Source organism: Corvus hawaiiensis, chromosome 6, assembly GCF_020740725.1.
Source record: "Corvus hawaiiensis isolate bCorHaw1 chromosome 6, bCorHaw1.pri.cur, whole genome shotgun sequence".
Classification (NCBI taxonomy): domain Eukaryota; kingdom Metazoa; phylum Chordata; class Aves; order Passeriformes; family Corvidae; genus Corvus; species Corvus hawaiiensis.
In genome coordinates, this window is record NC_063218.1 from 6245909 (window position 1) to 6269146 (window position 23238).

Sequence of the window (23238 nt, forward strand, 5' to 3'; positions counted from 1 at the left end):
GAGGAATGGGAAATATCTGCCCTGCACTTGGTGCCCCTGTCCATCCACACTGACACAGGGGCCCTATGGCAGCAGGCTGGGGCTTTTCGGGGCCTGAAGAGATTCCCATGTCCCACCATGTCTCTGCTTCCCCCTCATCCAGCCTTTCAGCCAACTCTATGTGGGGAAGGAAGAGTGCTGGCTATGCCTTTGATGTCTGCTCTTCCCTGCTGTCTCATCCAGCCCTGGCAGGATTTGGGGGAGAAGCCCCTCCAGCCCCCTCTATGGTGGCACTCTGGATTCAGCATTTCTCCTACACACCAATGACGTGTTGGCACCTGCACCAGGGCACACGGAGTCAGTGTCACCAGTGTGCCTGCTGTGTGTAGATACCAGCCTTGCTGATGTCCTGGCTGTGTGTGTGGGACACGGAGGGATGTCCCCATAGAAGCTGGGGTGGCCACATGGTGGAAACAAAGGTAAGAGCTCAAATGATGAGCTGGAGAGGTGAAATTGCACCAGCAAGGGGTCTGTCTGTATCTGGTGGCTACTTTTATTTGCATCTACCTTTGGTCATGATGTAGTTGTGAGTGGTTTACTTCTGGCAGGTTGCAGTTGTAATCTCTGCCCACATTAAGATGGAGAAAGATAGAAGCTAAAAAAATTCCCAGATTGGTGGCTTTGAAGTGGGGTTAGTTTGTTCCTCTCAGAAAAGCAGTGCCATATTTGAGGGAGACATGAGAAACCACGATTTCTGCAGCCCTGCTGGCACCCACAGGGTTGGCTTTCCAGGACCAGCCCTGAAATAGAATTTCTTTTTCTGGCAATAGTTGGTAGCTTCAGTGCCTGGAAACCTCAGCAAAGGCAGTTGATACAAGACATGTCTGAGGACACAGAAAAACCGGCCCAGGGCCCTTCATCTTTAGACAGTGGAGAAATGTGATATGCTGGGAGGCTCAGAGAGAAACTTGGGAGTTTGGAAAAACTCACCCTCCTTGGTGCAAACTGGGGATGAAATAGGTGTTTTGCTAAGGGCTGATGTGTGTGGGTGACCAGGCTCAGCTGAGAGGGCTGGCAGGGGCTGCAGGGTGGGCTGGGGTTTGTTCAGGGTTGCAGCAGTCCCCCAGCAGCTCCTCCAGGCACAGAGGGGGATCTACAGAGCCAGGCACTGTCTGCAAGTTGCTCAAGGGTTTGGGAGCTCAGGTGGGTGCTGCTGCTGGGGTGGTGGCACGGTCTGAGCCAGTACTAGGACAGTGCCTTCCTGCCTTGGTTATCCTGCTTCACCCCATGCATTTTCTGAAAACCACTTAAAATTCTCCCTGCCCAATCAACCAGCCTCACATCCTGTTCCTCCCAAGTAACCCCAGTGCCAAGGGGTGCTGGGGATGGCTCTGGAGGACCTGGGCCCTGCTGGGGACACCCATGCTTGTGTTGCTGTTCCTGCAGCCTCACCCTGTCCTTGTGGGAGAGTCCTCAGCCTCAGGTGGGTTTTCCCAGGCTGATTCCCAGTTCAGAGCTAACCAGCACTGGGTTGGTTTTACTCCTGCAGGCAGCCTTGCCTGTGTCCCTGTGCAAGCTCAGCACACACCACGGTGAAGCTGCTGGCACTGAGCTCAGGGAGAGGAGACTGGGCCATGACTCTTGGTGCCAGCACTTGGTCAGCTTGGCCTAAATGAGGCTGCCCGTAAATTTGATAGTAAAATCTCAGGTTTTCTGTGTGCTTGGTGTACAACACCACCATGCAAATGCAAGGGCTTAGGACTCCACTTGCTGCTCCTGCTGGGACCCCACTGCTCAGCACGAGCACGTGTGGGCCCCGCCAGGCTCCCGGCTGCGTTATGTTTTATCGTTCTGATTATCCTGTCCTTCCTCCAGCTGCATTTTAATTCTTTAGAATGACTTCATCCCTTGGCAAAGCACCAAGTGCTGTTTTGTCAAGACGTCCTTCTTTTTTTTTTTCATCCTAATTTTGACCACTTGGAGAAGTCACATTTTTAATGTCAGGAAACTAAGTTTTGAATTTCAGCAGAAGAGTGATATCATTTTTCACGAGAGGGTGAAAGCATTCCCACTTCTCAATCAGCTCAGTGGAGGCTAAAGCTGAGCTGTCTGCCATCTGCCTCCTCGCCAGTCTCCCTTCCACCACCATCACTTTTTAACAGGTTGGCCAATTTCAATCACATTTGAGAGCAGGGTAACTGTCTCAAAGACAGTCATGCTTCTACAAATTTTGTCAGCTGGCAGAGGATCATTTCCAGAGAAGCAGAAAAAAGTAGGTTTGATGGCCAAGGGTCAGTGAGCTGGTCCATTGTGACAGCTCCAGCGTCTGCTGCCTCTGTTTGAGCTGGGGGTGTTCAAGGGGAATTTGGTGGAATTTGGTTGGGGGTGGTGGGGAGGGTGTAGGAAAAATATGTAGGAAAATGAGCTTCATTTTTTCTGCTCTTCCCCAGCTTGTTTCAGAAGGTTTTTAAAGTTTTTCTCAAATGTACAAAGGTAAAAGAAAAAAAAATTAAAATAACAACAAATTTTCTTGTGCAATGAATTGGAAGAGAGAGGAGAAAAATAGCATTCTAGTACAGAAAGAGCAGAAAGAGCAAGAGCTGGTCTTTTAAAATGAAATGCAAAAGCTGTATTTTAGATGGAGGCAGGATTAGCCTCCCAAGGCATCTGGTTCCTCTGAGGCTGGCCAACCATTGGGAGGCATGAACAGGGTCCAGAAACTGGAGCCACTCATCTTCATTTGCTGTGACAAGCCAGTGGCTGGGAAAGCTTTTGACGGTCTGTGTCTGCTGGAGGCAGCTGAGCGGGCCAGGCCAAGGATAAAACCTGGCCCAAGATGCAGCTCCTCACATCTGAAACTTCTCAGGTACAAGTGCTGAACAGTTTGGGTACATTTTATCTTTTGAAAATACCTCCTGCGTGCTGTGTTTAGAAATGCTGCACCTGTGTAGGTACATGCTGCCTGGGGGGGCTGGTACTTTTATACACACATCCTTTGAATGTTTGGTGCTTGAATTCAAAAGGGCACATTAATTTAATTCATTTTTCTTTAACACTTGACTTGAGGAGACGTAACTGCTTTGAAATGAAGGAACTGATTTTTTGTTTTCTAGTTCTGTGAGACAGTTAAAGTAAATGCTAATGTTCTGGGGTTTTATGTTCCCAATTCTCTGAACCATTTAAAAACATGTATTTGTTATAGCACTGAATATGTCAGGCAATCCTGCTTTGGGAAGACTAAAATAAAAGAAAAAAGCTGCTCTTCTATTGTTTGCCTGTCCAGGCTTTTTCTTGTGCAGCACACATTTAAAATCTTATCTTCTCAAATAATATCCCTGTCAATAGAGACTTTGGTCCCAGTTCATGGGCCTGTTTAATTTCCGCTGCATTAAAGCACTGTGCGAGTCAGCTGGGCACTGATCCCTGGCCAGGCATCCTTGGCAGAGGGGAAATCTCTTCTTCAGACAAGGAAGGGAGGTGATTTCTCATGCTTCCATGGCAGAAGGAAGGGGATGGTATGTGGTGAGATGGAGCATCTTCTGTTCTTCCTGGTGGAGGTCCCTTTCAGCCAGCAGAACAGTGCTGGTTTACACTGGCAGGGGATCTGCTTCCCTGCACTCTCTGCCCCCTTGGAAAGTGGGCAAAGAAAAGCAGCTGCACTTGGATTGTGGAAGAATTTCCTCAGGGCTGATCAGGGGATGGAAATGCTGCTTGGATCCAGCTGAGGAAACATAGCTGACCTTTTGGCTGTAAATTATTGCCTGCTAATAAGTCCTGCTCGTGTGCTGACAGGAGAGGGGAAGATGTGTCTTTGCACTTGAAATTGTGTTGAATGTTAAAAAAAAATACAGTAAATTTCACAAAGATTGGAGTAAGTGATGCTGTCGTTCATTCAGCTCTTAGGCACGGAGTAGGTGCTTCTGTGTCTTCCTTTTCTATCTCTGCTTACAGAAGTGATATTACTGAATTAATTACCATGTCTTTGTGAAGAGCTGAAGAATCGCTCGAGTCCTCGATTCAGCAGTAGAGAAATGTCAGATTCATCTCACAGTAAATTTAAAATTACACCAACCTGAACTACTGCTACTGGCAGCATAATAATAAGGCAGGTAATCAAAATCAATTAAATTCCACTGCCTTCCTATTGTCCTGGAAAATTCAAATTTGAAATTAGTTGGAGTTTCATTTGACTTCTCAATAAAAGAGGCAGAGCTTCAGAGATAATTTGAAGTAAATATGTGGCCGTGATTGATCTTTCCTCAAGGTGCAAAGACCAGGGGAGCCATGTGTGCACATGTTTGTGCACACTGAGTACCAAATGCAGCCAGGTGCTCCAGGTCAAGGCAGTAACTGGTCTGAGGCTGCTGCATTGGTATGTGCTAGCTGGGTCTCAGGCTTGCCAAGACCCAATTTGTTAAAATTTGAGGGTGATACTGATCCAGGTGAATCCCAAATGCAGTGTGCCTCCATTCCCACTGTCTAAGAGGGTGGAGGACAAAGCCTGGTGCAAAATCCACTGCAGGACCTTTAGGGAGCAACCAGAGGGAGGGGAAGTCCCTCCCTCTCTGTATCCTTCCAGCAGTGACATGACCAGATAGAATATGCATTGGACATCTTACAGATCACAGGGGAACAGGGAATTGCCCAGGAGCTTCAAATGCTGTCAAAATGAATATATTCCCATAGCACCGTGCCTTGTTTTTGGCACTGTCTGAGCCTTTGAGTCACCTTTAGTAGCAGGATGGGAGATGGCACTAGATTGCCCAGAGAAGTTGTTTTGGAAGTGTTCAGGGTCAGGCTGGATGGGGCTTTGAGCACCATGGTGTAGTAGGAAGTGTCCCTGCCCATGGCAGGGGGTTGGAACAAGATGATCTTTATGTCCCTTCCAACCCAAACCATTCTGAGATTCCATGGGCTGGACTGAGTGACTGCTTGGATGGGGAGGCTATGGCATGAGCATGAGTCTGTCAGGAGCAGCGGTGTCATCCATGGTAGTGGTGAGGAAATGGATACAGCTGGCTGGTGGAGAAGAAAATTTATTGTCTAGAGATGTTTCTTGGAGAAAAGTCCTGATCAAAGCCCAGGCTTGGTGCTGGGGCTGATCTAAGCCAGTGTTGTACTAGTAACTCCAGTGCAGCCTTTGGCACCGATCTGGCTGTCCAGAAAAGCTCATCTTGTACAACTCCTTTTCACTCTGGGAGTGACCTCCTTCTTTCAGGGAAGGTCCTTACACATAGCTGGCGTGATTTTTTAAAAAATACTTTTTTTTTTTTAGCTTTTTATCTGCCAGTATTTACATACAGAGTTAGACTTCCAGGGAAAGGGATTCCCCCTCTTTCTGCACACTGTATTATACAGGTAAGATTTTATTGGCTCCTTTTAAACTTTTTCTGGGCCTTTCTGGCTGGACCCTCAGTTATGAGGATAGGCTGAGCCTGGTATCCCACCTACTGCCCTAAGGAGGGTGCTCAGCAGTAAAATCCCACTGTCTGGCTGAGATGCAGGAGTTATGCCACCCCACAGTGACCTGCTCTTTTATCTGGGAGGAGGTCTGGGTTGTTTTGCTGTGCAGTTTTTTTCCTACAGCAATCCAATTTCTCCCCATGGGATCATGGGTGTAAGTCCCAGGGTGGGACCCAGGGCACTGTGGCAGAACATCCCAAAAGCTCAGGGGAAAAAGTGGGCCAGGATCTGATGGCAGGCATGGAGGAAAAAGGGAGAACCATAAATCAGGAGGGAAGAGGAACATGACCCAGCGAGAGAGCAGAAGAGCTTGGCTCTCTGCCAGCAAGACCGAATTGGACTCCTCTCCCTCCAGCCCATCCAGGCACTGGGCTGTGTTTCTCCCAATCCTACCCTGAAGCGAGCAGAGCTCCCGCCCTCTCTCAGTGCCGCAACGGGCACTCGGCACCTCCGCGGCTGCCGGCCCGTTCCGCGCATCCTTCAGCCCGCCCTGACGGGAGGTTTTATGGTCCCCCTCGCCCGCCCCCTCCCCGGGCTGCTCCCCCCTCCCGGTTCTGGCGTTTCACATCCCCATCCTCAGCCGCGAGCCCCAGGCAGCTCCTCACCACCTGTCCAGCTCTGAGCCGCGGCACCCGCTCCATCCTCCGGCTCACCCCGCAGCCCGGCACGGCACGGCCGGGCTCGGAGCATCCCGGTGGCGGGACCTGCTCCTCCCTCCTCCCCTCTTCCTCCTCCCTCCCTCTCTCTCTCCTTCCCTCCCTCCCTCCCCGCGGCCTCGAGTCGCGCCAGTGATGGAGAGAGCGTCACCGTCTCCTAGCAGCGCTCCTAGCAACGCTCCTAGCAACCGGGCAACATCTGCTCCCGCTGGACCAATCCGCGCGGGGAACATCTGGGCACCCACCTCCGCGGGCTGCGGCCGGGAGGTGATGCGCTCCTCAGTGGCTGCAGGGACCCGCAGGAGCTGCCACCACCGCCACCACCACCGCCACCACCACCAGCAGCACCGCCACCACCTCCTCCAGGAGCAGCGAGGGAAGGACGGAGCAGCCCTCCCTCTGGAGCCGGGGCTCGCTGGGTGAGTGCCACTGAGCCGGAGGTGGCCGGGGACAGCGAGCTGTGGGGTTGCCCGTGGCAAGCGAGGTGGTGTGGGGCTTTGTTGGTGGGATCCACTCCAAAGGGTTTAGCAGGTGGTTGTCGGCGTGGAGTAAGTTTTGCGTTTGTTTGGGAGCTCTCGTGGCTTTGCTGCAGTGTGGGAGAAGGAAGAGCTGAGAGGGAGGCTCCGCGCGTCCCGCAGTGCCACGGGCAGAGGTGCTGCTGCTTTGCCGGACTCTACAAAAGGTCATTTCGATCAGAGTCCTCTTTTCACGGTCAGAGCTGAACTCTGAAAAGTCACCATAGCTCCTCTTTCCATCGCCTGTTAATGCTGTCATCCTCTGGGATGACACAACTGTCTAAATATAGTTGTCTTATAGCTGCGAGGCACGAGTACGTACACATACGAGCTCTCCTTTCTTTTCTCCCTTGCAAGATTTAGACATGTCTAATTTCGTTCATGTGCTCAAAAAGTGTGAGTGTCTCTGGCACACACACGTAGAAGTGCAGAGTTTAGATATACACATATATCTGTGATAGTTTTTCCCCCGAGAGTGGGAGATATTCTTACTACAGCGTGCCAAATATTTCACCCAGAAGGAAAGGCATCAGCCTGGAAACTGCACTGTATGTCAGGCAAACTCTGAAATGTGCACCCTGTTAAAGAGAAATGGGAATCTGACTTTCTCCAGACCTGTACTGCTCTGCAGGCAGTGTGAGTGTGTATGAAAGAAAATTAATGCTGCTACTCAAAATAATGGCATGGTTTTAATAGTAGCCCTTTAGCTTTCCTCGGAGGTTGACAAGAATTAATGGAGAAAATAATGTGCCATTTTAAGAGGTGGTTGGGGCAGAATTAATGTTCTAGCTCCAGGAACGTCTGGATATTTAGAGGAGCAAGCTGTATTTTTGCAGCATTTGCTCTGTGAGGATTATAGCTACACCATTGAGGGACTGAAATGTTTTTTTCTTAATGTTTTATCTACTTTCCTGATGTGTGAAAGGGATTGCAGGAAACAAGGTCGAAGTTAGAGAACTGGGTGTAACATCACTTATTTATCCCTGTTACTAAGCCCTGTGGGGATGCTGAAATAGCACTTTCTCCTCCTGTGGTCCAGCTGCTCACCGTGTTTGTCCTGATTTTGCCACCTGAGCCATGTGTGTTTCTCCTTGATCCACCACGGCAGGTGACCGTTCAGCAGTGCCGTGCTGCCAGAAATGCTCGCTGAGCCCGTGCGAGGGGGAAATCTTACCAGAACTGCTGAGATTATCCCAGAAAGACCCTTGGCAGACTGACTCTGCATCCTCAGGTAACTAACAAGTTTGCAAACTTCAGCTGGTTGGGCTGAGTGAGGGGAATTTACTGGGGTTAATGTCGAAAGGGGCAGAACCTGCAATTACTATTTTATTCTATTGATGAAAGCAGTGGGACTATGGGGGGCGAGGCAGGAATAGTCACTCAGCCATTAAGTCTCATGCCTTCACGCCCTCATGAGAGCTCTTCAGATGCTTGTGCCTTGTACACATGTGTGCCCAGGGAGAATCGGCAATTAGGGAGGTCTGCAGAGCAATCAGCAAACTAAAAGGCAGTTTTAAAGTGCAAAGCCAGCAGACCAGAGTACGGCTGAGGGTCCCCACCTTCCCGTAAGTCAATAAAAGGGGGCTTGCTCTAAGGCTCGATACGCTGGAAGGGCTACAGTTGATTGGCAGCCATGTGAAATCCTGGGGCTGGCATGTGTTTTCGATCCACATGCTCATCTGCCTGTGGTCTGGTAGCTTTGCATTATCAGCTGGGAATCCCACAGTGGGACCAGCTGCTTATGCTGCCCTAGGAGAGGAGAAGAGCAGCAGCAGAGCTTGTGAGACCAGGGACAGGTTTCAGCTGAGCATCCCCTAATTGGGAGTGCTCTGAAGGTTAGAGACGGGGGACTTTATCACCGCAGTTTGACAGCAGTCGCAAGGACATGATGGTGCGTCCTGCCATGTCAAAGCCACGTCGCCCGCTGATAATAAAGGCCAGTTTCTGTGTGCCCAGAAGCCTCAGGTTTTGTATTTGAGCACGCAAGAGATGCTCAGCGATGGTCTCCGTCTCAGCCAGCTTAGCTCGCATATTGATCACTCTCCTTTACGCTGCGATAGGAACCCTGCAGGGCAGCGGCACATTTGAGTCACCACCTCCGTGCGCAGCTTGGCGGGGCTGGCTCGGCCAGCCGGCTCCTTGCTCACCCCCTGCAGATGTCTGCATCAACAACCAAACAGTATCGACTCAGACGAGCCCTTTCACTGCAGCACTGAGCAGGCAGGGAGGAATTTTCTTCCCGGGGAAAGGTAGGGGAGGTGCAGGCGCAGGCAGCTGCGGGGATGCTCCCAAGGGCTCACGTAAAAGTTCTGGGACAGGGCTGCTGTGCAGAGCCGAGGCTTGCAGACCCCTCTCTGTTGCCCGAGATGCAAAAGCACAAGCTCAGGTGTGTTTTTTCCTGGCTTTTCAACCATTTGTTAAACTCCGTGTTAGCTGCTGTCTCGGCTAGGCTGCAGCCCTGTGGAAATCGCCGGCATTAATTTATGCTGAAGCGGGGCTGCTGTCGCTGGGGTGATGCAGGAGCACAGGTGAAGTGACTTTGGTGCAATTTGCAGTTCAAATGGGAAGTTGCCGTGCTATAAATCTATTTCCAATCCAATTTAGATAAGACAGCCCTCTGTCCAAACATGCCTAATAACTCTGCGAGTACCACACACAGAGCACCATAATTGTTCCCGGAGAAATAAACAGGAACGGACACATTTTGGTCTTTTGAAGGTACAATTAAAGCCCTTGAGAAACGGTATCCGAGAGATCTAAGCCTGAGACAGAGGCGCCTATTCCCTCACTGCCGCGCGTGGGGTTTACATTCCAAACTTCCATTAGCGCTAATGGCAGCTCCAGCCGCCGTGCCCCGATGCGCTGCGCATTCCGAGCAGGCACGCACCGGCGGGGTGTAAACAGCGGGCAGCGGGAGCGGCAGCGCCCGCCTGGGGCTCCCGAGCCCCGCAGCACCGCCCGCTGGTGCGAACGGCACCGAGTCCTTGGGGAGCAGCGGAGGGCTTGCGGCTGAGCGCTGCCGGGATGCTGAACGCGCTTTCCCGACGCTCATCCAGGCTGGAAGGACAAACCTCAGGCTCAGGACTCAGCGCTGCGCTGGTTGGTCCCCGTGGGGAGATTTGGCCCCGTGCCTTGACTTGTGGTGTAGCGCTGAAAAAGACGTAATGTGATTAAGATGTATCTGTCTCTGAGCTTGAGTGAGGCAGAGGCAGTGACTCATACCACCTTGCTGGAGCTGTCAAAACACTTGGCTCGCGAGAATAGCCTTCTACACAAAAAACACTGATTCAATATGTTTATATTTAAACGAAACACTGAGGGTCTGATTCACTGCGGCATTACTACAGCCTTGGATGGCTGTAACCCCAGCCAAGCAGCTCCCAGGCACGCACAGAGCCATCGAGTGCTGACTTTCAATAAGTGTTAGGGAAAGGCTTGGTCCTTGTGAGCCTCCTGCATGGAGAGGGGTCCACGAGGGCTTTAGCATCGGTGCTGGTGTTGAGGGCACAGTGCAAGGCCACAGTTCATGCTCTTGTTTCCCTGAACCTGCAGACAGATGTGTGGGCCCCACCAGCATCCACAAAAGATGACAGTGATGAAATGGGTGGTTGTGGAACAGCAACTGCACTGAGCACAAGAGCAGACCCTGAGCTTCTCTTGAGCAGCCCTGGGATGGGCTTGTGTGCCCTCAGCTCAATTTCTCACCCTGCAGGTGTGCAGGCAGCACCCCCTCCCTCCTGGCGAGCTGAGCCACCTGTGACAGCCCGTGGGAGCTGCTGAGCTGGGGAAGGGGGTGCTCCAAGCTCTGCAGATTTGGAACTGCTGGGATTTGCTAACAGATGGTGTGGTGTTGAGCAGCTTGGGGCTACTTTGCTCCTAGAGTGTAGTCTTTCATTTAAAACTGGGAACACATTTCAAGCCAAACTTGCAGCCTAGAGATGCTCTTGGTGTTTGCTTGGTCGTAGTTTCCCTTCCTTGTTCCTAAAGTTATGGGTGTTGGGGTGAGGGGGTTGTGACAGCTTTGCTGTTTTAGATGATGTAAGGTCTTCAGGAATTTAAATACAGCCAACCAATCGTGTGTCCCAGGCTGGTGCTGAACATAACCCCAGGAAGAGGGTGCCAGTTGGGTGCTCAATGAACCCACTGCCAGGATGGTCATACGTGTCCCTCAGCAAAATACAATTTTTCCGTCTGCTCCTGCCAGCCAGCACCAGCCCCCAGCCCGCGGCATGGGCAAAAACACAGCCCTCCTTCCCTCTCAGCCACAGGCTGGCAGTCCTCCTTCCCTTGTCCTGGCTCCCTGATGTGTCCAGGACCCTCTGTGCTCAGGGGATGCTGAATTTCACATTGTCACCCTCCATCTCTGGGGCGAGGGGGGGCGGAATTCCCGTGGCCTGGAGCAACAAGGGAGAGTTTTGCATGGAGCTGGCAGAGCTGCAGAACTGAGCTGAGATGCTCTGCATGCTGTGGTTGTCTGTGCTGCCCCTGTACTCAGGCCGATTTTCTGCTTCCACTGCACACAGGCAGTGATAGGGCTGTGCTTCCAGCCTTTTCCCTGAAAAACACTATGGAGCATGTTTTAGCATTTAGAGGCTTGGTTTGAGGGGAAGGATCTACCTGTGTGCTGGGTTTGGCTCCTTTCCCAGCCCTGACAGCCTGGTTGGCCATGGGACTGTCACTTCATCTGTCTTTGTCACCTTTGTCTTCCTCAGGGTAGTGTGAGGAAAACTGTAATGTTCTCCCATCCTATGATACTGGGAGATAAATGCATCTGTTGTTGTGCTCAGATAACACAGTAGTGGGGTTTCCACCTAGGAGAACATGATATCGGAGTAATTAAATATCCAGGCTGCCCAGGCTCTGGTGCAACTCAAATACTGGAATAAAACCTGCAAGCAGAGAAGGTTGCTGCATATGAATTTAAACCAGCGTTTGCAGCTACTCAAAGCCAATGGGGTGGTGAAGACCAAAGCCTTGCCCTTGCCCTTGAGAGCTGAGGTGGGTGCTGGGAGCATCTCTGGTGTGTGTGATGGTCCAGGGTGACTAGAAGCCTGCAGTAGTCCTTGACAACCTTAGCAGTGCTGTCCCACTGTGAGAGCAGTAGTCCCTCTGCTGGAGAAATGCTGCTCTTCTCTGCAATCTTTGCCATGGTGGGTCCCAGAGCAGGGCTGAGGGGTCTTGACTCCATATGGGGTGTTAATCCACCAGTCAGTTTCCTGCACAAATCTGCAGCATCCTTTATGAGAAACCTCCATCCTCACAGACATGAAATTCAGTGAGAAAGCACGAAAATCCTCTCATTGAGGGGATTTCCTCTTCAGCCTGTTTTTGTGGGTTTTTGGCATAGAAGAAGGAAGGGAGAGCCCATTGCTCCTTCTTGCCAGTGAAGAAGAGATGCTGTCAGTCCCGGGAATGGTTGTGTGGGTATCTTACCACTCCCACCAGCAGCTAAGACTCAAAGAGCCCCTCATGCCCCATGAAAGGATCCTTCCAGCAACATGAGGTCTGTGTTCTGGCTGTGCAATGCTTCTTGGCTTTTCTACTGTATCAGGGGAGCTGTCCAGAACCAAATCCTTTATTTCCTCAGAAAACCTAAGTTTCAAATGCTCCCATAAGGAGATCCCAATTTGGGGAAGAAAATATTTCCCGTAGGACCTGACTTTGAGTTATACTATGAAGTGGCTCTGGGTAGTTTCTTTCCCTGAATTGCCTTTAGATATCGATATAATAAAATTTGGGTTTGTTTTTTTTTATTTTTAAAAGGTGCATTTAAAAGCAAGTAACAGAAATTTCTATAAAAAGGAAGATTTGAGAAGAGATGGTGCCTTCCAGAAATGCACATGGCTCCTTGTATTGTCTAGTGAATAGCTGAGCAAAGCCCAGTCCTGGCTCTCACAGGGACCCAGTGCTCACCAGGCTGAGTACCACTGGAATTATGGACCTCATTAAGATGCTGAATTAGCACCATGTCACCTTTCCAGGGAGATGGGCAAGCTCAGAGCAGGCAGCCAGGCCTGGCTGCAGGTGCCCAGAGTGCCCTGGTCCTCTGCAGGGCTCTGCTCTGGAGGAACAGACCTCCACTGGGCTCTTGTCACAGGACAAAAGCCCAACAATTCCTTCTCTTATCCCAAATGTTGAGCCTCTGTCCTCTGTGCCCTGAAAAACTGAAGCCACCCAGAGAACAAACCAACTCCATCACCCTCCCACTGAACTGGGGCTCTCCCGCTTCTCCGAGACGACACTACCATCTAGTGAATACACTCTGCATTCGTTTTCCAGGCAAGCCACAGAGCTCCGTGCATGGTGTGTGGAAAGCAAAACCCAGTCCTCGGCCAAGCGGGGCACAGGATCCCCTGTCCTGCACACAGGTGGCCCCATCCTGGTCCCTTCCACAGTGCATGGTGACCTTCTCATCTAGGGCATCTCCTGCCTGCTCTGTGGGGCTGTGGCTGGCCAGGACATCCCACTAGGACCAGGAGACCCTGCCTGCGCCCAGTGCTGTGGTGGTCACTCCAGAGAGGGGCTTGCTGTGCTGGCAAGCCTCAGTGTGGGTGTTTCAGAGGCAGTTTCACATTTGCCAACCTCTCAACTGTTTTTCCAGTGGGTTGAGGGCTGCAGGTTGAGGCTGAGTGTTGTTCCTGGCTGCACTCCCACTCTGGATCCCTCCTTCCCCTGCACACCCCGGACTGTGATGTTATAGCCACCCTGGCAGCAAGCATTACTGACCTTGTTTCTCTTCTTCTTTTGTGCAGAGCTGATCTGATCGGGGCCTACCAAAGACATTAACGACGTCGAAAGTAGCTTACTTTAAGAGAAAATATGCAGAAGAAGAACATTTACATCAAGATTACCATGAGTATTGTCCAAAAGTGAGTATCTCTCTTGCTCCAGACCCCACCCTCTCCCCAGTTTCACTCCTTGATGCTAAAGACCCATCCATTTACTCCCCAGCACCTGATACTACCAGAGGACCGGACTTGTATCCTAAAACTATCTCTCCAGAAGCTCCGCTTCCTGGATGACCCTGAAGCCTATCTCCGTAGGTCTGTATTAATTAACAATCTGTTGAGGAAGATTCACCTAGAGACAGAGAGGGAGAGCTATGAATACTTTAAGGAGGCTCCGTGCTATAGGACTGCCTACTCTGACGCACGAAAACGGCTGAAGTTTATGGTGCAGGAGTGCTGTTCCCAGTCGCTCTATTATGAAGAGCTGCACTCGTATCGCATCGTGCCTTACTCTGCAGAGAACGCCGTTTACGGGATGGGCTACACGGGCAGCCACTTGGAGCAAAATTCTCAGTTGCTTATTTATAAAATGAATTAAAGTAGCTGTTAGACCCACTGATGTTTGTTTCTGAATGCTTGAACTGCTTGTTGAGGTGTTGAGATGAGGCACTAATTGCAGATGTGTTTGAGATCAGAGGCGGAGGCGCCGGGAGCTGAGCGGAAGGTGCTTTGGATAATGCTCTGCAGCCCCCGCTGCTGACCCCCGGTGTGAAGCACCTTGCTGTACACACAGAGAGGTGCAATACGGAGGTTCTACCCTGCAGAGACTGTGTGCAAGGCGGTTTGTAGAAACAAAGCTGCACTTAAGTTACCTGTGTGTAGATACAGATGCTCCAAATCACTTTTGCAGTTAAATTACGCCGTCCCCGGTGCAAGGGCAGCCCCCAAGCAGTGGAGTAGTCTAACAGTGAGGAGTAAAACACAAGTTATCTGCTGTAAAGGTATAGACAGAAAGTTTCTTTGAGAATTGCTTTGACCATGAAGGAGTCAGTGCCAAAGGAATCAGTCTTTAGCTTAGGATTTTCAGAGACTGAACTCGCTTGCTACTTACAGACACTCTATACTGAGATTTGCAAGGGTTTGTGGGTTAGTTTTTTTAAAAAATAATTGCATTCACCTTTTACTTATATTATCTCTTAGCTGGTATCTACTTCGCTATTTTAATACGAACCAGAATGACTCACAGGAAAGATTGTTTCTTCAGCCATCATTGGTGTTCCCTTAACTTCATTTGCTTCTTTCCCTAGCTGTTTCCCTGATACTTCTTTGCATGCTAATTTGCTGTTTGGCCTGAGGTTCACACTGGTGCTAGGGAATAGACAGCAATTTCTTTTTATGTGGACTATAAAAGGCAGCAAATCAATGATAACTCTCATAGATAGAGAATGAATGTGTCTGACAGATGCTGGTAAGACCTCAGAGGTTCTCCTGATGGAACTGCTCAGCATTAGTAATAATGTTTCAGGTTAAGTGAAATGTCTAATTTCAATCTGGGAATTAACTTTAGAATATGTAAATATATATATTTCACAAGCTATGGCATGTGTGGGATGTTCAGCAAATGGAATGACTACCAGTGGAAAGTTTCATAGCTGCCAAAGCTACGTCATGAAAATACCAAAGAGTAACATTAAGGGAAAGATGATGCTCCAGAAATGGGGTCAGAAGCAAAGATTGCACTATAATCTGGGGGAATGTGATTAATGAGCCTGTAAATCAGCTCTTAGTGGTACACTCGCAGCTCCCCCACGGGGGACCTGCATCCCAGAACTGCTGAACAAATATACAAGATGGTTCAAAGCCTGTCAAAGTCCTACAGGTCTGTTGGCATACAGTGAAGAAAATGGCTTTGCCTCGCTGGCTATCACCACTTTAAAGCTTTAAAGCAAAGTAAATAACAGCGCACACTCAGCTGGAGGCAGATATATATATAGATCTAAGAACCTAGGTTTTTTTTATTTTTAAAGGCTTTGCTCTTGCAGATGTGGCTGATACTATTTCTGAAGCACTATACAGTGTGAACAAATACTGTGGCTTGCCAAGAACGTGCTTTTTGTGTCAGATTCCTCCTGTCACCCTGCTCAGAGCATCCTGGTCGTGTGTGTTGCACATATCATCACAGCTTCCAGGCATGTGTTAGTGCTGGAGAAAGGGCAGAAAAGCAAGAGCAGAAAGGTGTGAAGAAAGTTAACTCTGGTATCAGTAGTTAGAAGTCAGTACAGGTTTAGGAGACAGAAGGAAGCAGTAAAATCCAGACTTTTTTTTTAAATTAAAAAAAAAGTCAGCAGTGTAATTCAAAACAAGGATAACCTGCAAACTGGTGAATATAAACATCTCAGATACTGTGGGAAGGCTGAAAAAACAGGGCAGTGCTGTTTGGGAGGTGCTGTTAGCCATGATGAATGTTCAGATTTTTGGTTTTGCTTTGAGACAAGTCATATTTACTTATCTCTTAGAAAAGGGTGTCTTTCAATCCTCAGCCAGTGCAGTTCAGCTTCAGAGCTTCCTGGTTGTGTGTGGTTTGATTCCTGCCGCCCCTGGGCTTTCACCAGCCCAAAATCATGGAGCTGATCAAGTTGCATGGTTTGAGAAATGGTTGAGAAATCTCCAGTTTGAGAAATCTCCAGTGGAAAGGGGCCATGCCCACCTCAAGAGGGGGCTGGGGGAGCCCAGGCTGCTGATCAGGTGTGTAAAACAGCCCCAGTACCATCAGTAAGAGCTGGCAGAGAAGCCCATCTGCTGTTGTGAGAGGTGCCATTATCCCCCAGGAGCTGTCCGGCCTCTGCGGCACCAGGAACGCCTCGTGCCACCCCAAGGCTGGGGGAATGGTAAAGGAAAATTGCTCCTGTCTTCTGATTTTTCAAACCATGTAATTTTCCACTCTGACGTGGTTTGATTTATGCTTTTTTTCCTCTTCATGTCTGTTTTCACCTGATTTCATAATGATCTAGCATGTATAGGAAACTCTAAAAGGCTTCTTTTCTCTCACTGACTGATTTTTTATATTCATAGGATGGTTCTGGCTTGAATAAACAAAACTTTTAACTTAAAGTTAGAAATGTTACTATGAAATGAAAAAAGCTCAGTAGGATCAAAGTCTTTAACCTCACCTGAAAAAGAACATTGGCCCTGTCAGATTCACCATTGAAGAGGTTCTTTGCCTGCTGAAAGAGGCAGATACTTTCTTGCCTATTGAAAGCTTCTCTGATAAGGCATTTTGATAACTAACAGATATAACAGACAAAAATCTGCATCAGGTCACAAAACTCCTTGATCTACCTAGGAAAGAGAATGATAATTTACTCATGTTTTTCTCATGTGTTTTTTTCTTGAACAAAACACATTGTCTCTTTTTTAAATTTTTGCTTGCTCCAGGAGCTGCTAAAATGGATTATATCTTTCTAGAGAATAAATTGGGTTTTTTATGGTTGACTTTTTGATATGGAATTGAATCAAAGGTTCACTATTCTAAACACTTTAAGTCTGCTTCAGTTTTTACTGCCTTCTGCTTTGTCCAGTGATTGGTGCTGCTAAAAAATAGATCTGAAAAATTTGACTTGAGTGCTTAAAAATAGTTTATGGGGTGATAAAGAACTACAAATGTGCAATAACATTGCAAGTGACTCCCGAAATACTTAATTTGACACCTTTTGAATTATATACTTATATTGATTCTAACATTTAGTTGCCAAGTTACTGGGTACCAGCATTTTAATGCAGCTACATACAGTGATTTTTCTTTTTTGGGTTTGTAGCTACAGTTCAGCTCTTCTGGCTTCTGATGTGAGAATCTGTCTGTAGGTGGTCAGCTTTCAGTGAGATAGATTTATATATATATATGTTCTATTATGACTGCATTAGGAACTCCTACATATGGGCTATGTTTGCACTGGATGTAAAGAAAGTCCTTGCTTCTCTTTGACTCAGTTGCCTTGGAGATAGAATATTCATCAGAGAGAATATAGACGAGCTGGGTAACAAGGACAGACTTGGTGAGGAGAGCTGATCATTTTGAAAATGACTGGCTTAGGGCAATTAATTTTCACCTGGGAATAGCAGCACACTGGGCAGTAATTAGTGTTTCTATGAGTTCAGTTTTCTTCGTGCTGCTTTTCTGGCTGGACATGCTGGTGAAGGGTGCACGGGGGTGGCTTCATGGGAGCCACAGCGTGGGTGTGGATGGGGCCTGGTGCAGAACCCCAACACTGAGTTTGGGGAACTGAAGGTGTCCCCACCCACGGCAGGAGGGTTGGAACCAAAGGTCTTTAAGGTCTCTTCCAACTCAAACCATTCCATGATTCCATGATTCTGTGATATGAGGGCCCTGCTCCTGTAAATGCTTCAGTTATCACCCGATTTCCTCGCACAGACCCTGTCGCTGAAGCCTGAGAGGCTCCTCATGTGCTCGATGCTCAGCATGTGCATGAGCTTGTGCAGGGCTGGGGCTGCGCCCGTCGCAGACCCCCCTCGATCGCCGCGTTACCGGTGACTGCCATCACCGAGCTGCCGCTTGAGCTCTTCAATACATCTCTATTGCACTGTAAATTGAACTTCTGTTTTCCAATGAATGTGTTGAGTATATGGACTACTGTGCCTTAAAGTCCCATCCTCGTATGAGCCTTTGTAAATGTTCTGTAAATCCGCAAGCCGTCTATCGCTGGTATCTCTGTGCACTCTCTACAGATCTGATTTGGTACTTGGCAGGACCTTGGGAAACCCAGCCCTGACCTCAGTTTGCCATGAACACAGAGGGGATTTGTAAATTCCCTCTTTTGTTTTTTCGGATTGCTTTCCTCTCCGGCATTCATGAAATTCTGTTTTTCTGGTTCCTGCCTTAGCTGGGCTCTGGGCCACGTGCAGCACCAGGAGCCCCCCACAGGAACTCGGAAAGTTGTAAAAAAGTTGTCTCCAGATTTTAAATGCCACCTGTAGAGCGCTCCCAGGAGGGAATCACAGCTGCATACAACAACTGTGGCAGGTGGTGTCAAGTATATCATCATATATTTGACACGATTGACAAAGCAGAGAAGGGAACACCTATTTCTATTGAAATGCATGAGCCTGCATTATGTTAAATACATGGTGATTATACACCAAGTAATTGGAACAATGCCTACTGGTTCTGTAACAAAACAAAACAACAAAAAAAGGCTTTTTAATGTTTAAAATTACCTGGGACCTGATTGAAGGTTTTTATGAAATTGTTTTCTAAAGTGAATAGTAGAAAAAATGTATATGTATTTTAAATATACGTATGATGTGCATGTTATTAATAAAGATCTATTTCTATTGAACCAGATGGACTCTTGCTGAATGTATGTTGTTTGGTTTACAAGTTAACATGTAATGCTTCTAAAGAAAGGTTTCTAACCCCATCAATCCCCTGAAAAACTTATAACCACAGATTCTTTGAGGGACCTGGATCAGAGGGTGAATCTGGGGTAACTATTCTGTCATTCACTTGTCCTGCCCTGATCTCATTGTTTGCATCCCAACTTGCCTGTAGATTTGCAAGACCCTTCTTCTTTTTCTTGTTTATGTATTTTATTTAAAAAATCTACAAGGAGCCATTTTTCTAATGATGTTCTGCAGGGTATGCTCCAGAAGGGCATAAGTTAAAATAGTTAGCTATTGGAGCGGTTCAGGAAAATGGGATTTTTTTACTAAAAATCTTGATTATGATGGAAAGATTTTCCTCATCATTAGGGATTTTCTTTAGGACCATTTTCTTGAAGAAGCTGAAGTGAAACACTGAAAATATATAAGAGATATTGAAAAGGAGAAATATTTACAAAAGGATGGGCTTTCCCCTGTGGGCAAGAGCCTCTTGAAAGGGAAACATCTTCCAGGGCCAGGTGCTTCAGCTCCCATCTCCAGCCAGGACTTGTGTACTACCTGGGGCTGCAGGTCCAGGTTTTGTAAAGACTGAGCATCCCAAGCGGGTGCCATAGGCACAGCAGCACATCAGTCACCTCCTCTGAAGGTGTTGCATCAGGAGACAACAGCTGGATGTTTCAACCTGAGGACAGCTCTGAAAACACTGATCCTGAGGCCCCTACATGCCTCATGTGAATGTGGTGTTGCCAGGATTAGCAGCCACCACCCAAATCCTGGGATGTTCTTTATCAGACACAGTCCTTTGCCTGTCTCTGAACCACTCCTTAACCAAAAAGCAACACCTGGACCTTGGCCTGGGGATGTGCATGACTTAGAGGAATGGGCTTCTTGCTGCGTGTCTGCAGGTTTGGGCTGGTTTCTTCCCATATTTTGTGTGAATGACCCAGGGTCTCTGGGGTGACATAGCCCTGGCACAGAGAAATCTATTCAAATGGCAGAAATTCCTCCTGGATCCTTGGTAGGAGCCACCACCTCTGAGGATTCACCACACTGGTAAGAGATGCTGAGGCTTCCTTGGTCCATTTGTGGGGAGAACTGCTTTAGTGTAGAAACAAAAGGCAACAGAGCAGCTTCCCACCTCCCAGCAGAGAGGTACTGGGCTGTCCAACACAGACAAACACTTTCCTACTATGGATATTTTCAAAGTCCTGTGAATCATTCTGCCAGAAAGAAAATTTGGCTGCAGACTGAAGGTGGAGTCCTCTATGCCAATTCCTCTGCTGCTAAAGGAGGTGATGAAGATGCTGTCACCAGACCAACCTGGGCTTGCTCTGTGCTCAGATGTATTTTCTTTTTAGCTCTTTACAGCCACTTTGAATTGAAGTAGCTGCTGGGCAGCCCTACCCTGGCACTGCCAGCGGAGATTCATGGAGCAGCTGGCACAGGACCCAGGGAACCCAGCCGAGAGCTGTAACTCACCATTACATCCCACCCTCGGTGCATTTCAGGGCTTAATTAAATCAGGCCCCAAGATAAGCAGCACTGATGGCCAAACCAGGTGATGCTTTGAGCTTCTGGCTGCAGAGTGAGTGCTGTGCAGAGCCCTGCAGCCTCCCAGCTCTCCTAGTCCAGTGGGGAGGTCTGCTCTGCCTTGCTGCCCGCAGGCTGACGTGCCGCTGATGGGAAATTGTCCCCAACTGGGCTGAGTGGTGCCAAATTGTAGCTCTTATCGGTTGAAGGAGTCTTTTTCCTGACACAAACTGCTCGGTGGAAATCGTTGCCAATTTGCTGCAAGGAGGTTTGTGCATAACATCTGCTGTGAGGGAAGAGGAAGGATGGCTGGGAAGGAAAAGGTCTCTCTCCCTGTAAGGTGCCAGAATCCCCTGTTCACAGTGGGGAAGCTGTTAATGCTCTCCCATGTTTGAGGCTCAGGGCCATGCAGACATTTCAGGTGTGGTGAGACCATCCCATTACAAGGTTCCCTGGGTTCTGTGCCTGCTGCTCCATGAATCTGGGCTGGCAGTGCCAGGGTAGGGCAGCCCAGCACAGTCTGGGCATCTGACAAGCCCACAGCCCTTGATGGGATGCTGGGGGGATCCAAAACCTGTTTTTAACCTGTTTCTGCACACTCATGGAATCATCAGTCCCACACACAGAGGGCATTCCAAAAGGCTGGATGCACCATGCCCCAGGCAGACAGGGTCTCTCCCAAAGCTCTCTAGTGCAGGCAGGGTGGCATCTTGAGGTGGGGTTATCCAGGGAAACATTGGGATTTTGTAGGTACATGGATTGCAGGGTGGGACTCTGTGAATGCACCCACCGTGTCAGTGCCAAAAGGACCTGCACTGGGTTAGTAGGTGTTAAGGCAGGTCCTGCATGGCCAGGTGTAGAGGGTGATACCCTGCTAAAACTGTTCCTAATGATCTCAGTGGGATGGGGCCCTTGCTTACAGCATTAGTGCAAATAGCTCTTTTTCTGCAAAATTTTGGGTCTAAGGACAAAGGACATCCTGGTACCATTTGGGGGCACAGGTCCATATGCAGATAGCTGAGGTGAAGATGTGGCTGCTCTGGAGGAGAGCCAGAGATTGTATCTAATTGCTGCTTAGGCAGGTGGGCTGCAGAATGAAAAGGCTGTTGTGGGAGCACCTGAATAAGGAAAAAAATCTGGTCTGGAAGTGGTGGAAGGTCTCAGGGGCCTTGCACTTGCTACCAAGAAGTTACTCTTCTCCTGGGATTGTTTTACCTGGAATCTGTATTCTGGGAGATGGGTCTGACTGAAGCCATGACCAGGGGCTGATGGACTGGCTCAGCGGTGTCTGCTCTGGTTCCACTTGGGATAAAAAAATCAGTGCTGCAAGTGCTGGGAGGGAGCCTTGTCACGAGGCTGAAAAAGCCCACATGGACCTTGCATGTGCAGTTCTCAAGGCTGGGATCACCTGGAAAGTGAGGGCAAGCTGCAGCTAACACGGGGCAATAGCAAGTCAAATGCTGGTACCCTGGGTACTGAGCCTGGCCTGCAGGACACCTGGTCCCTTCCTCCCCGGGCAGGTCCCTACTCCCCCAGCGGTGCAGGGCAGGCTTTGTGCCTGAAGATGGCACTGCTACATTGAAGGATTGCCGGAAAATTGCAGTCATGGAGCTGCGTGGAAAAGCAGGCGGGCGGAGCTGCTGAGGGGAGCCCAGGCGTGGGTGCAGTGGTGGGTGCTGGCTGGGTCGGGGCTCGAAGGACTCTGTTGCCCACGGACGGACAGCTCTCAAACAAGGCTCACTCTGTAGCTGTTTGCAACATCATCCTGAGTTTTCCCTTAGCTTTTGGCCCCAGAGAGTGTCCAAATCTTGCTAGTTTGATGTGAACTCTCTCCTCTGCTCTCTTAAGAAGCTGTACGGTGTGTGTTGATTGCTGAGCTCTGCAGAGGTCTGGTGCGAGCAGGACAAGGGGCTGCTCTTATTTAAAAGGGACAATTCCCTTCTTGCTCTGGTAGTTAAAAGATGGATGGGAGTGTGACCCAGGCTCTGCCCAGGTGCTCACATGAAGTAAAATATCACTGGCCAGAGCCACAATGTGCGAATAAAGTTGTCTTTCCTGGGCTCATGTGTCCTGCTCCCCCTTCACTTCTTGAAGGACCTGAAGAAGCAGCAAATGGTCCCTACATTGTGCAGATAAGAATTAGACCCTGAAGTGAGTGAATGATGACCCTCCCTGGCCCCTAGATGATCAAGGTGTCCCAGGTCTATTGTCTGACCATCAATATTGGCTCTGTTTCATCGCAAAGGTGATGGGACACTGACTGCAGTCAGGGTGAATTAGCAGTGATGCATTCTAGGGCTCATGACAGAGCAAGAAATAGCCCAAAGGCAGTGTCCAACCTGAGCTTGGTGGTTTGGGCATTACCTGAATGCCAAGAGACCTAGCAGGCAGGACTGGGCCTGAATTAGGATGGGAGGGTGCCCTGGGGCACACCATGTGTCCGGTTTGAAGGCCTCCTTGGCAGAAGGACACCATCCCAGGTCAGACATGGATGCAATTGCTCCTCTGAAAGCTTTGTGTGGCTCAGATTTTGTGAGTTCTGTCTGTCCTCAGCCCCCGAGCCATGGACCTTGTGGGATGGAGCCCATTTGCCCACTTGGAGCTGGGTCTGGATTTACAGTTTTCTGTGCATTGGCACCCCCAAAGGCCACCAAGAGAGAGAAGAATTCTTCGTCCAATTTGGTAACTCTGTCTCTATGCACACACAGTAAAAATGCCTATCTGTGTGTGTCTTTCTCTTCACCACTGGAGGGCTGCATCTACCTGCAGACTCTATTTAGGTTACACTAAACCCAGAGCACCTGTCACCTTGAGAGATGTGTTGTGCCAGCGTAATTGGGGGATGCTGAAAAGCAGAAACTGTTTTCTTTTGGGAAAAATCTGGCTGTAAACTTCATTGGTTTGCAGTGAAAGCACTTTCCCCCCACTGTTGGAAGCTTTCTGGTTAGTTCTAATAAAGGCAGTGGGTTG

At 49.0% G+C, this 23238-nt stretch overlaps 1 long non-coding RNA gene across 1 annotated transcript; it reads left to right on the forward strand.

Moving 5' to 3' along the window:
* Positions 1-6309: 6309 nt before the first annotated feature.
* LOC125327880 lies at positions 6310-18695 on the forward strand. The gene is made up of 4 exons (XR_007204418.1): positions 6310-6517; positions 7722-7844; positions 13366-13482; positions 13565-18695. It is a non-coding gene; the product is annotated as an uncharacterized LOC125327880 (long non-coding RNA).
* Positions 18696-23238: the final 4543 nt, after the last annotated feature.